The sequence below is a fragment of the Melozone crissalis genome, unplaced genomic scaffold, assembly GCF_028551555.1.
Source record: "Melozone crissalis strain CALT ecotype California unplaced genomic scaffold, PUWL_Pcris_2 ptg000081l_1, whole genome shotgun sequence".
Taxonomy (NCBI): domain Eukaryota; kingdom Metazoa; phylum Chordata; class Aves; order Passeriformes; family Passerellidae; genus Melozone; species Melozone crissalis.
The window spans coordinates 8,023,296-8,033,179 of NW_026535858.1; positions in this window are offsets into that span (position 1 = coordinate 8,023,296).

The following is a 9,884-nucleotide window of genomic DNA, read 5'->3' on the forward strand; positions in this document are numbered from 1 at the left end:
GAAATGCTGGATATTGTAGTAAAATGTTTTGGGTTTTGGTTTTTTGGTTTTAAATCTCAGCAATAAACATTCAGGAGCGATCCCCGCATTTCACTCTGTGGAATTGCTTCTGTTGAGGACTTGGAAAAATCTTCCAGGCACATGTCTGCTTTACTAGAAAATGGGAAAGGTTGAGCAACCTGCCCAGAATGATGTGAAAGAGTGGCAGAGCAAAAAGGTGATCCTGGCTGTGCTTTCCCCCTTCCCCAGCTGCCTATCTGCCATCTGGTGAGCTGGCATTACCAGTGGCACATCCAATCCCATTGTCTGAAACCAAGAGACAGCTCAAACAGGATGAGTCCAGGAAGCAACAGCTACATAAAAAAGAAGGGAAGTTTCAGAAGAAAATCTCCTGAGTGCCCAGTTTGCTGTAGTGATTGCTTGAAGTCCTGCTGGGCTGAGCTGTGGCTTGGCAGGGCCAGCACCCTCCTGCCTTGCAGAGCCTCCAGCTCCTTTCTGCACCCCTGACAGGAGTAAACAGTGCAAAGTGGCTGCAATGTTGCAGGCAGGGTGGTCTGGTTTGTAGTGCAGATTGGCCTTTGTAGTGTGGGTGGGCAGCAGGCTGTTCCAAGGGACGTGCCAGCTCCTGTGACAGGGGTTTGGAGCAGCCCTGAGCTCACCAGTGTGTGAGGAAATGTTTGGCTGCCAGACACGGCTGTTCCCAGAGGTGACAGGAGGCTGTTCCCAGAGGTGACAGGACAGTCAGGCAATGGGAGCAATGGTCTGGCACCAGCCAGAGCCATGGGGATGGAAACATGCACACCATGGGATGGGCTTGGCGTGTCTCTGAGCACTGGCTGCACCCAGCTCCCAGGAAGGGATGTTTGATCCATGAGGGAATCAGAGGCACCAGAAATGAAAGCAAGCAGTCTGCAGGCAGACAGAAGGCTTGGGAGGGAGCCAGGGAGCAGCCCCAGTGCCTCTCCCTCCCTCCCTGACAGCTCTCTGGAAACCCCCTCAGGCTCCCCCACCTTGCCAGGGCTCCTGGCTGTTCATGGTGTGAGCAGGAAAAGGACCTGGCCGGGGAGGTGGTTTCTTCTACCCACAGATAAACACACAGAGTATGCTTGTTTAAACAAAGTCACACTGAAGAAAGGTGACTTGTGTCAACACACAGAGACTCATTTACATGCTGCAGTGTGTAGCAATATGGTGTCAGATAAGAGCTGGCACATTTTCTGTGTCCAGCCATGTACACATAATGGTGTCACAGGGGGAGATGAGTTGCTGTGGAATTAAAGGTTGTGTTTTCTTTAACAGCACCTAGGAAACAGGGTACTGGAAATCTTTGAACATTCAATAACTTCCCAGCCAGTGCCTCTAACAGTCTGCAGATTATTTAAGATTTTACTATATCCCTTGACAACTAAGAACTCAGTTCTTTAGATGTTGAGCAGCCTCCATTCTAAATAGGGACAGCTGAAACTTTTCACAAAGCTTTTCTTTACCTTTGTCTGAGGATTTGTGACAACCAAGTGGCTTCCACACTTCTAGAAGTGAGACTGGTGAATTGTTGTCCATGAGCCCATTTGATTAAAGAAGAGAAAAAACAATCCTGCAATTCTAGATGGGTGACAAGATGAAATTCTCTGTGTAAAAAAACAGCCATGGAAACCTCGGGCTCCCAGTGCTCTGACTCCCTGGCTATGATTTTCCACAGTGACCAAGTGATTTATTTAATCCTTTCACTACTTCTTTGTAGTCTTGGATCTTTGAGGTGTCAGGAGGAATCATCAAACCAACTCCTGCAACACATTAGAAGGGAACATCTTGTGCTGTATCACTGGGGAATAAAAAAAACCTACTTCCTTTCAAAACACTTGTTTTTCCCTGTAATATATTTTACAAGTTGAGGAAAACAAGCCCTTTCAAAAAAATAAAATTAACTGAAAATTTGGAGCAGTGAATGTGATCCCAAAGCTAACATCTTGTTTCTTTCACATATGGTTATAACAATTTTTCTTCTTTGGATCTCCATGACTTTCCAGCCCTTCTGAAGGATTTTTCTCCTGTCTCTTAGATGACAGTTAGAAAGATGAAAATTGTTAGATATTTTGTTGTGCATTGGATTACTTGCCTCTAAGTAAGCATTATTCTCATCAAAGCAGATAATATTGGATACTCTTACTTATTTCTGTGGGATTTGGGAGTCCTAACCAGGATCAGCCTCTTCCTGACATGACCACTTAAGCCAGGGGACTGGACTATTCTCCTAAAGTAACCAACAGTGAGATAATTATGTTTTTGCACCCAAAATGTAGTGAGGTGGGTTGGAACAAGCAGCCACTGACCTGCATGTGGCATTTCACACCACAGTGATAAGGTCCAACCCTCAAAGATTGCTACTGCCCTCTTTTTGGATAGAGAGGATTAGCAAGAACCAGCTGTCTGCCATGGGCACACTACCAGTGATGCCTGGGACTCCATCCAGCAAGGAATTTCCTTCCCTGGGTTTTGATCTAGAAAGAAATGTCACTTGATGCTCTGAATGTTAGAGCCCATGCTTTAGCTGGAAAATGCCATTGTTTTGTTGTTGTTTAAAGGCTACTGAAGAATTGCAGTGATGGGCACTCTGTGGAGGCCTGTAATTAAATCAACACCATGAGATATTAATGTATTTTGATCCTAAGGGCTTGTCTATACCAGAATATGGTTTTTTGCTGTATGTTAGTGATGCTAAATACACACTCCTCATGCCTATGTGTGTATAGCTACACCTGAATGAGGCTTTTATCAGCAAAAGACCCAGTTCTTAACTCACATGATTGCACTAAGGCTCCTTGAGTGCAGCCCAGCTTATATAGATTCTGCAGGCAGAAGGACACCAGAGAATTGCTCCTTTCATCAAGCCAGTGTTTTATCTCAGGGGCCAGGGCTGACATTCTGAGTGTTGTTAACCTCTGCTGCTTTAGGACTGGTGTACAAGAGCACATCACCAGTGAATCAGGCATTCAAGTACTTCTCTCCTGGGAATGTTGTTCAGGAATCTAGCTGGTGAAATGCACTGACCTTGGTTAAGCTTTTCCTTTGAGAACTATTGCCCTGTTTTTCCCACACATGCCAGCCATCCCAGAGCCCACTTAACGAGGTACATTATGAGGTCCCCAGTGGATGACTCCATGATTACTTTAAATTATATGTTAATATGTTGTTCCCCTCTTCATTCAAAGGTTTCATTACCTTTTAGCAAAGCATGTGAAAGGAAAGTGATTCATGTATCTCTGTTCTTAAGAGAAAAACATACGATGTCTTCAGCAGCAATTCCTCTCAGTCATCAGCAAGATAGGGACCAGAAGGTGTGTAAATAAACTAGAGACAATTTTAGCTGAAGGGGCTGGGCCAGACTATGGATGTACTAAACATGACAGTGTTGAAGTCTGGGATGGTGAAAAGCAAGGGCTTGGCAGCTTAAGTAGATCCCCCCTGCTGTTTCCTCTGCCATCTCCCTCATTCCCACTCCTCTCCTTGCAGCCTTTCACCCTGACAATTGTACTGACTCAGTTTACGGGGCTGGGCTGTGAATCAGATCTGGGAATAAAGCCAGGAGAGAGAGAGGGAGAAGAGGTATAAAAGGAAGGAGGCTGCATTTCACTGCAAGCCAGTATTGCCACTGAAACCCCCTTGTACCAAACTACAGCCTTCTGCAATGATGGAGAGAGGAGCCACAGCTTTTCCAAAAGGAGCATCTGTAAGCCAAGAGAAGGCACAGTTAACCAGTGCAGCCCCTACACAAGCTTGTCTTTGTGACTCTTGCACTACTGGGAAAGGATGTTACTGCTTATCTCCCAAAAAGAGAGACAATGGGAAGTCCTGGCTCAGTCCTTTGTTCTGTGCTGTCCATTAGGAAACTGAACTGAAAAGGTTTTAGCTCAAAGTTTCCATTTTTGTTCACTAGCTTCACTCTCCATAATCTGCTCTGATTTTATTATCCTCAATAGGAAATAAAAAGAAATGAGAGGAGAAAAAAGGTGTCAAAAGACCATTGCCAGGCTGGTGAGTCCTGTGTGATTCTCAGCAGTTCTGCTGCGCAGTACATTTCACTCTATAGTTGTTACCACTGTGAGTAACTTCCAAGGCCCACAAAAGCCACAAAGGAGTGGAAGTCAATAGATTTAGTCCTGCCAGCCTCTCCACTAGTCCACAAATCAGCCAAGGTTGGAATTGCCTGCTGGAGTGCAGTACTACTCACACTGAACAAGGCAGATAAAAATACGCTTCCTGTACTGCAAAGATGTTCATTAGAGCAGAAGAGCACAGGTAGGGCAGCAAACTGTCGAGTGATCTGACTCTGGCAGGGCAGCAGGATGGCTGGATAGGTGTGGCTGCTCTTTAGGCTGCAGTTTGGTATTGGAGCTGGGCTATGCACAAGCTGTCTCTGTTTCCCATTTGCACTGCTTTCCCTATGTTGCATTCAGTGGCTGTGCAGCCACAGGGAGAATCTGTTCATCTGGCTGACAACAGGAACAAACCAACTATGCCATAAAAACGAGGAGTTTTCAGCCATATCAGCCAGCTGGATCAACTCACCCTGGAGCCACTCCACTGCTAGATCCAGTGCAAGGGAAAGGGCAGGGAACACAGCTGGGAGCAGCAGTGCAGTGCCACCACTGCTATTTGGCATTAGCTCATGGCTGTACCTGCTGTGCCCAAAGCTCTCCCATCCTCACTTCCCTGCTCCCTCCTGGCAGCGTGCTCTTGCTGCTGCCAGTGGTTTCCCAAGCCCTTGGTGAACCAGGCCTGCCCTCTGAGCCAGCAGAGAACTAACCCAGCTGCTTAAAAAGGTGAAGAGGACTGCTGAGAGGCCCAACTAGCATAAGAGCTGGCAACCAGGATGTTGATGGGAGTGGGTGGTGTATGGCTGGGAGCAGGCCAGGGCTGCAGACATCTCATCAAACCTCATTCTCAGTTTAACTCAAAGCAGGAGAAATAACCCCAAACAACAACATAAAAACGTGAGCCACAGCTGAGCAGCTGAGAGCCAGCCACATGCTCTCCACTAAAGAGTGCATCTGATAATCAGAGGAAGAGGGACAGGCTGACTGCATGCTTTTGGAAGGTGTGTTATCCTTCTGTTTGCTGAGAAGGAGTGACGTGGATAGCGCCACGTGTCGCACACACAAGAGAGAGGCAGCAGAGGAAGCAGTTGCGGAGAGAAATCTCTTCTCTGCCTGGCATTTCCTGTGCCAGTGGATAGCTTGGAGTTTCAAAGGTAGATGCAGTTAATTTGAAAATAAAGCCAAAAAGGAAAAGGACACAGGAGGGAAGGAGCTGGTATGTAGCACAGCACAGAAAATGACGTGTCTGGAGCATCAGAGCTCAGGGCCCAGCCATGTGCCACCTCTGTCCTCTTTGGGGACACTAGTTGAGGTCATACCCTGCCATAGAGGTACAACTCACTTTTTGGACATGTTTGAAAAGAGCATCCATAGGTGCTCTGAATTTACAGGGATAGAAATTATTCATCTAGCTGTTGGTTCATGTTTTTTTCTGGGCACATAGCCAAAAATTGCAGTTGCTAATTGCATCAATTTCCCTGTTCTCTCTTCTGTAAAATCACTTCATTAGAGGAGTTGCTTAAATTCAGGAAGTGCTCCAATTCCTGGCCATATCTCATTTGGCAAAGACTTGAAGATAAAAGTGCAGCGCTGCTTCTCCAGGTCCTGTGCCCGTGCAGGGCGTGTCTGCACAGCCACACCACAGCAGATGCAATCATATCAGAGTGAGATAATGGAACCGGTATCGCCTCATTTATGAGGCTGAACTGCTCCTTTATGGTCACCTGGAGCTGGGACAGCAGCCTCCATGCTACGGGGTGTTTGTTGTCTCTCAGAATGGGAATATTTAGTGAAGATGGACCTTAGCATGTGTATGTTTCCTCAGGAGCTGCTCAAGCACCCTGCCAATAAACCTGATTTCAGCAGGATTTGCTGACATGGCTAAAAAGGCACTGCCAAGATCCTACATCCAATTAACTTGTTCTGCACCTCATGGAGTTAGTTAGAGAAATTGGTGTGAATGTCACCATAAATTACTACAAAAATCCAAGGCATGCAAGGATCACAGTGTGATCCTTGAGTTCAACATGTCCTGAACATCTAAAGAGTTACTGAGAACATCTGCTGTCTGTCACACATATGTTAGGGTCACCATGAGCTCCTAAACTTTAGGAAAAGCAACAAAAAGACAAAAAAAAGAGCAGTTTGGTGGTAAATGAGGTTGAGTGGTCACCAAAATGGGCAACAATGGCAGATGATAATGATTCATTCTAAGTCCTGGAAAAAGATGTTTTCCAATATCCAAAGTCAATTTCTATGAAATGACAGTGATCAAGAGAACTATAAGGGGAAAACAAAAATATACTCTTTGTCTCGATTCTATCAGACATAAGCACAAATAAAATTTGGTTTTCTTCATGTTTCTAGCAGAGATGGGAGTCCAGTACACTGTAACATTGCCTCCCTGGGTGGAGAGTGTCAGAGCAGCTCCTAACCAAACGGCTGGTCTCTGTCCTGTAAGGAAAGGCAGGCAGACCAAGAGAAAACCTTTAATTAAACCAAAAGAACTTGAACACTTTCTTCCCTCTGGACCTGGTTCTATTCATCCAGTACAACTCCCATGAATAGGAAACAAAGATGGTAAGAAGAGGAATAGGACTATCATATTATGGGAAAAGGTCAGTCCTGTTAATACCCACAAAAGCAACTCAATTTCCAAACTCTGAGGAATTTAGTTAATCTATTAATCCAGTCACTCTCCCAGAGATACATGTAGCCTTACCTTCCAGGCACTGCACTCCTTCCCAGCTGTGGAAGCCCTGGGCTGCCACCATAGCACTAGGACTGGGAGTGATGGTGCCACCCAGTTTATTGAATGTGGCCATCCCTGCGAAACTGATAAAATATCTCCTGAGTGAGAGATTTGCATTTCTGAGCCCATAGCACAGTGCCAGACCCAGCTGCTCAGAGATTTTCCTTTGAGATAATCAAATATTTAGCAGCTGCTGCTGCAGCAAACACCATGTGAGGCCACACCACTCAAAGTGGGGCTGTCCCTCTGTCAGACACCCCCACAGGAGTGGGGCTCCTCCAAAGGACACCCAAAGCCTCTGGAAGCACATGGGTTTCATCCAGGGCTGTCTGGGAAGAAGGGTGGGTACTCTGGAACCAGGAAGAGTGGAAGAGCTGTTTGTTTACATGAGGACAGTGCCTTGTGAGTGCTTTGATTCTTTACCGTACAATTTCAGTGAGTAGGTTGGTATTTTTAACTGTCAAACATTCAGCAGCTTGAATTAAATAATTGATTTATTCTCTATAAAACTTCTAGGTTTGCATTCCTTACTGGAGAGCACTGTATTTAAAGGACCAGACTCCCTCTCTGGGACTTGTATTTCTTTTGTGTTTCTTTTCCCACACAGAAGCTGCTGTTCCAAGAAATGAATGAACAATTTACTGGCTGAACTTAGCATTTTCATCTTATCTGTGAATTAAGCTAAGGGTTTTCTCCAACACATAAATTATTGGGAACTCTTTGTCATAATCACGTGGGAAATATGTCTCCATTTACAGGATTGATGAGCAATTCACTGAAGGTGTTGCAAGTCACACTGCTTGCATGCCAGGGAACAGCTCAAATAACCATTGCTGCAAATTCAAAATTTTCTTCTAGAAAAATGTTATTTTTCACCATTTGTTATTATGTGATCCCAGACCAGGACTTCCTGACTCCTCCCAAGATTTCAAGTTCCATTTTTTTCCTAAAATACCATCTCACAGCTGCTCTCCTTCCTATACCTGGTGGAACTTGGGTCAGACACAGCTCTATCAGAGACACCTTGCTCTGCCTCTGCAGCTGGGACCTCTCCAAGAGTTTATGGTGCCCTCCTTGGAGGAAGCTGTTCTGCTGGTGCCAGTAGAACTTCAGCTTCTCTAACTCTGAGGATGCATTTTAAGGGTAAAAAATTCAGTTCCTTAAAGCAGGAACTATGGATTAAAGTGCAGAATTGATGCCAGAAGAAAATATTTATGAAGTGCATATTCCTCAAGCCAAGAAGGAAATGTGTTAGACCAAAACTTTGAAAAATAAAATTTCAATAGAAGTGATTTATAAATTAACTATTAAATGTTAAAGTGAAGCTGGCTATTAATTAACTATTAAATGTTAAAGTGATGCTGAAGTGACAGACCTGTAAGGCAGGGTGCAGGCTTGTATGAGGAGATAAAATCATCTGTTGTTAGACTGGTCTGTGAGGTAGCACAAAATAGTCAGTACAGAGAACTGTGTGCTCTGGAGAGCTCCAGCAACAAAAGGGGATGGTGCAGCCAATCTTTGGCAGGAAAAAACAAACTACACGGTGTTATATTTGATCCTCAAAAAACAAAAATGCTAGTGAAGAGGCTACAAAGGATTTCCAGTTAGTTGTAAAATTTATTTTGTAGCTTAGGTGACTCATCATCCAAACCAAATTCTGCCCCATGTGTAGTAAACAGTGCCTTGAGTGGCATCGTCTCCCAAAAAATATTAACTGGAAATGAAATAATTTAATTTAAAGCTTTACATTTCTTGTAAAGAATTGCATTTTGTCTCTTTCACCTAAAGGCTTCTAAGCACTTTTTAAGCGTGAAAATGAAATGTCTTCAACATTCCTGAGAGATCAACAACTGGATCCGAAGGCACTTTGAATGGCAGATAAACTAGGCAGTGTGACAAACTTCAGGGGATAACCCTAGAAGGGGGCACAGGCTTTTGGGGAGACCCCCGAGCTTCAGGAGGCTGCAGAGGTGTGCAGTTGTCTTCTTTAGCGCTGCCTTCATGAACCACCTGGCAGGGCTGAGCCACTTCCCAGCTGTGCAGCCTGAATCGTGGTTTGGCTGAGAAATGAGACCAAAAGCACTCCATGCTAACACAGTCTCTCAAAATCCTGCAAGCAAGATTGTGTGAGCTGGGAATAAACCTCTGCAGCCACGCATGGCAGCGAATCTGAACCCTTCCGCAGCACAGGATAATAGCATTATTGTAAGCAGTGTTTCACGGTCACAAGGGAATGAGCTAATTGCAGACACAGCTCTTGGAGAAGTAATTGCCTTGTGCTCTTTTTACCCTTCTCTGGCTCATTTCTTTCCTCTCCTGTGTGAGTGAAGCATGATTTCTGAGAGAGGAGGACAGGAGGTCAGCAGCAGACCCTACAGCACCTTCCTGCTGGACCAAAAGGCTTTTACAGAATCATAGAATTGTTAAAATTGGAAGGGACCTTTGGAGATCACCAGTCCACCATCCTGCCAAAGCAGGGTCACCTGGAGCAGGTGGGGTCTGAATGTCTCCAGAGAGGGAGACTCCACGACCTCCCTGGGCAGCTGTTCCAGTGCAAAAGGCTGAGGTGGAACTTCTCGTATTATAATTTACGGCCATTGCTCCACATGCCGTCACGGGCACCACCGAAAATCTCGGCGCTTTCTGATATTTTTATGCATTAATGAGATTCCCACTTATTAAGTCTTCTCTTCTCCAGACTTTGCAGGCCCATCTCCCGCAGTTTGTCCTCACGAGGGAGATCCCGCTGGTGACAGACCAATATCACCCAGGCAGCGCGGACAGGGCGCCCAGCGGCGGCTCCCTCAGTCACTCACAGCCCCGGCATGGAGGGGGTGCGGCAGCCCCGAACCCGGAGCAGGCAGTGCCCCTGAGGGGAGGGTAGAGGAGGGGACGGTAGAGGAGGGGACGAGCCAGCCCCGGTGCCTGCCGCGGGGCGGGGCCGCGGGCGGGCCCGGAAGATCCGGGTCGGAGGGGACGGGAAGTCGGGACGTGGCCGCCGCAGCGGAGCAGGAGGCGGAGGGCGGGTGGGAGGCGGT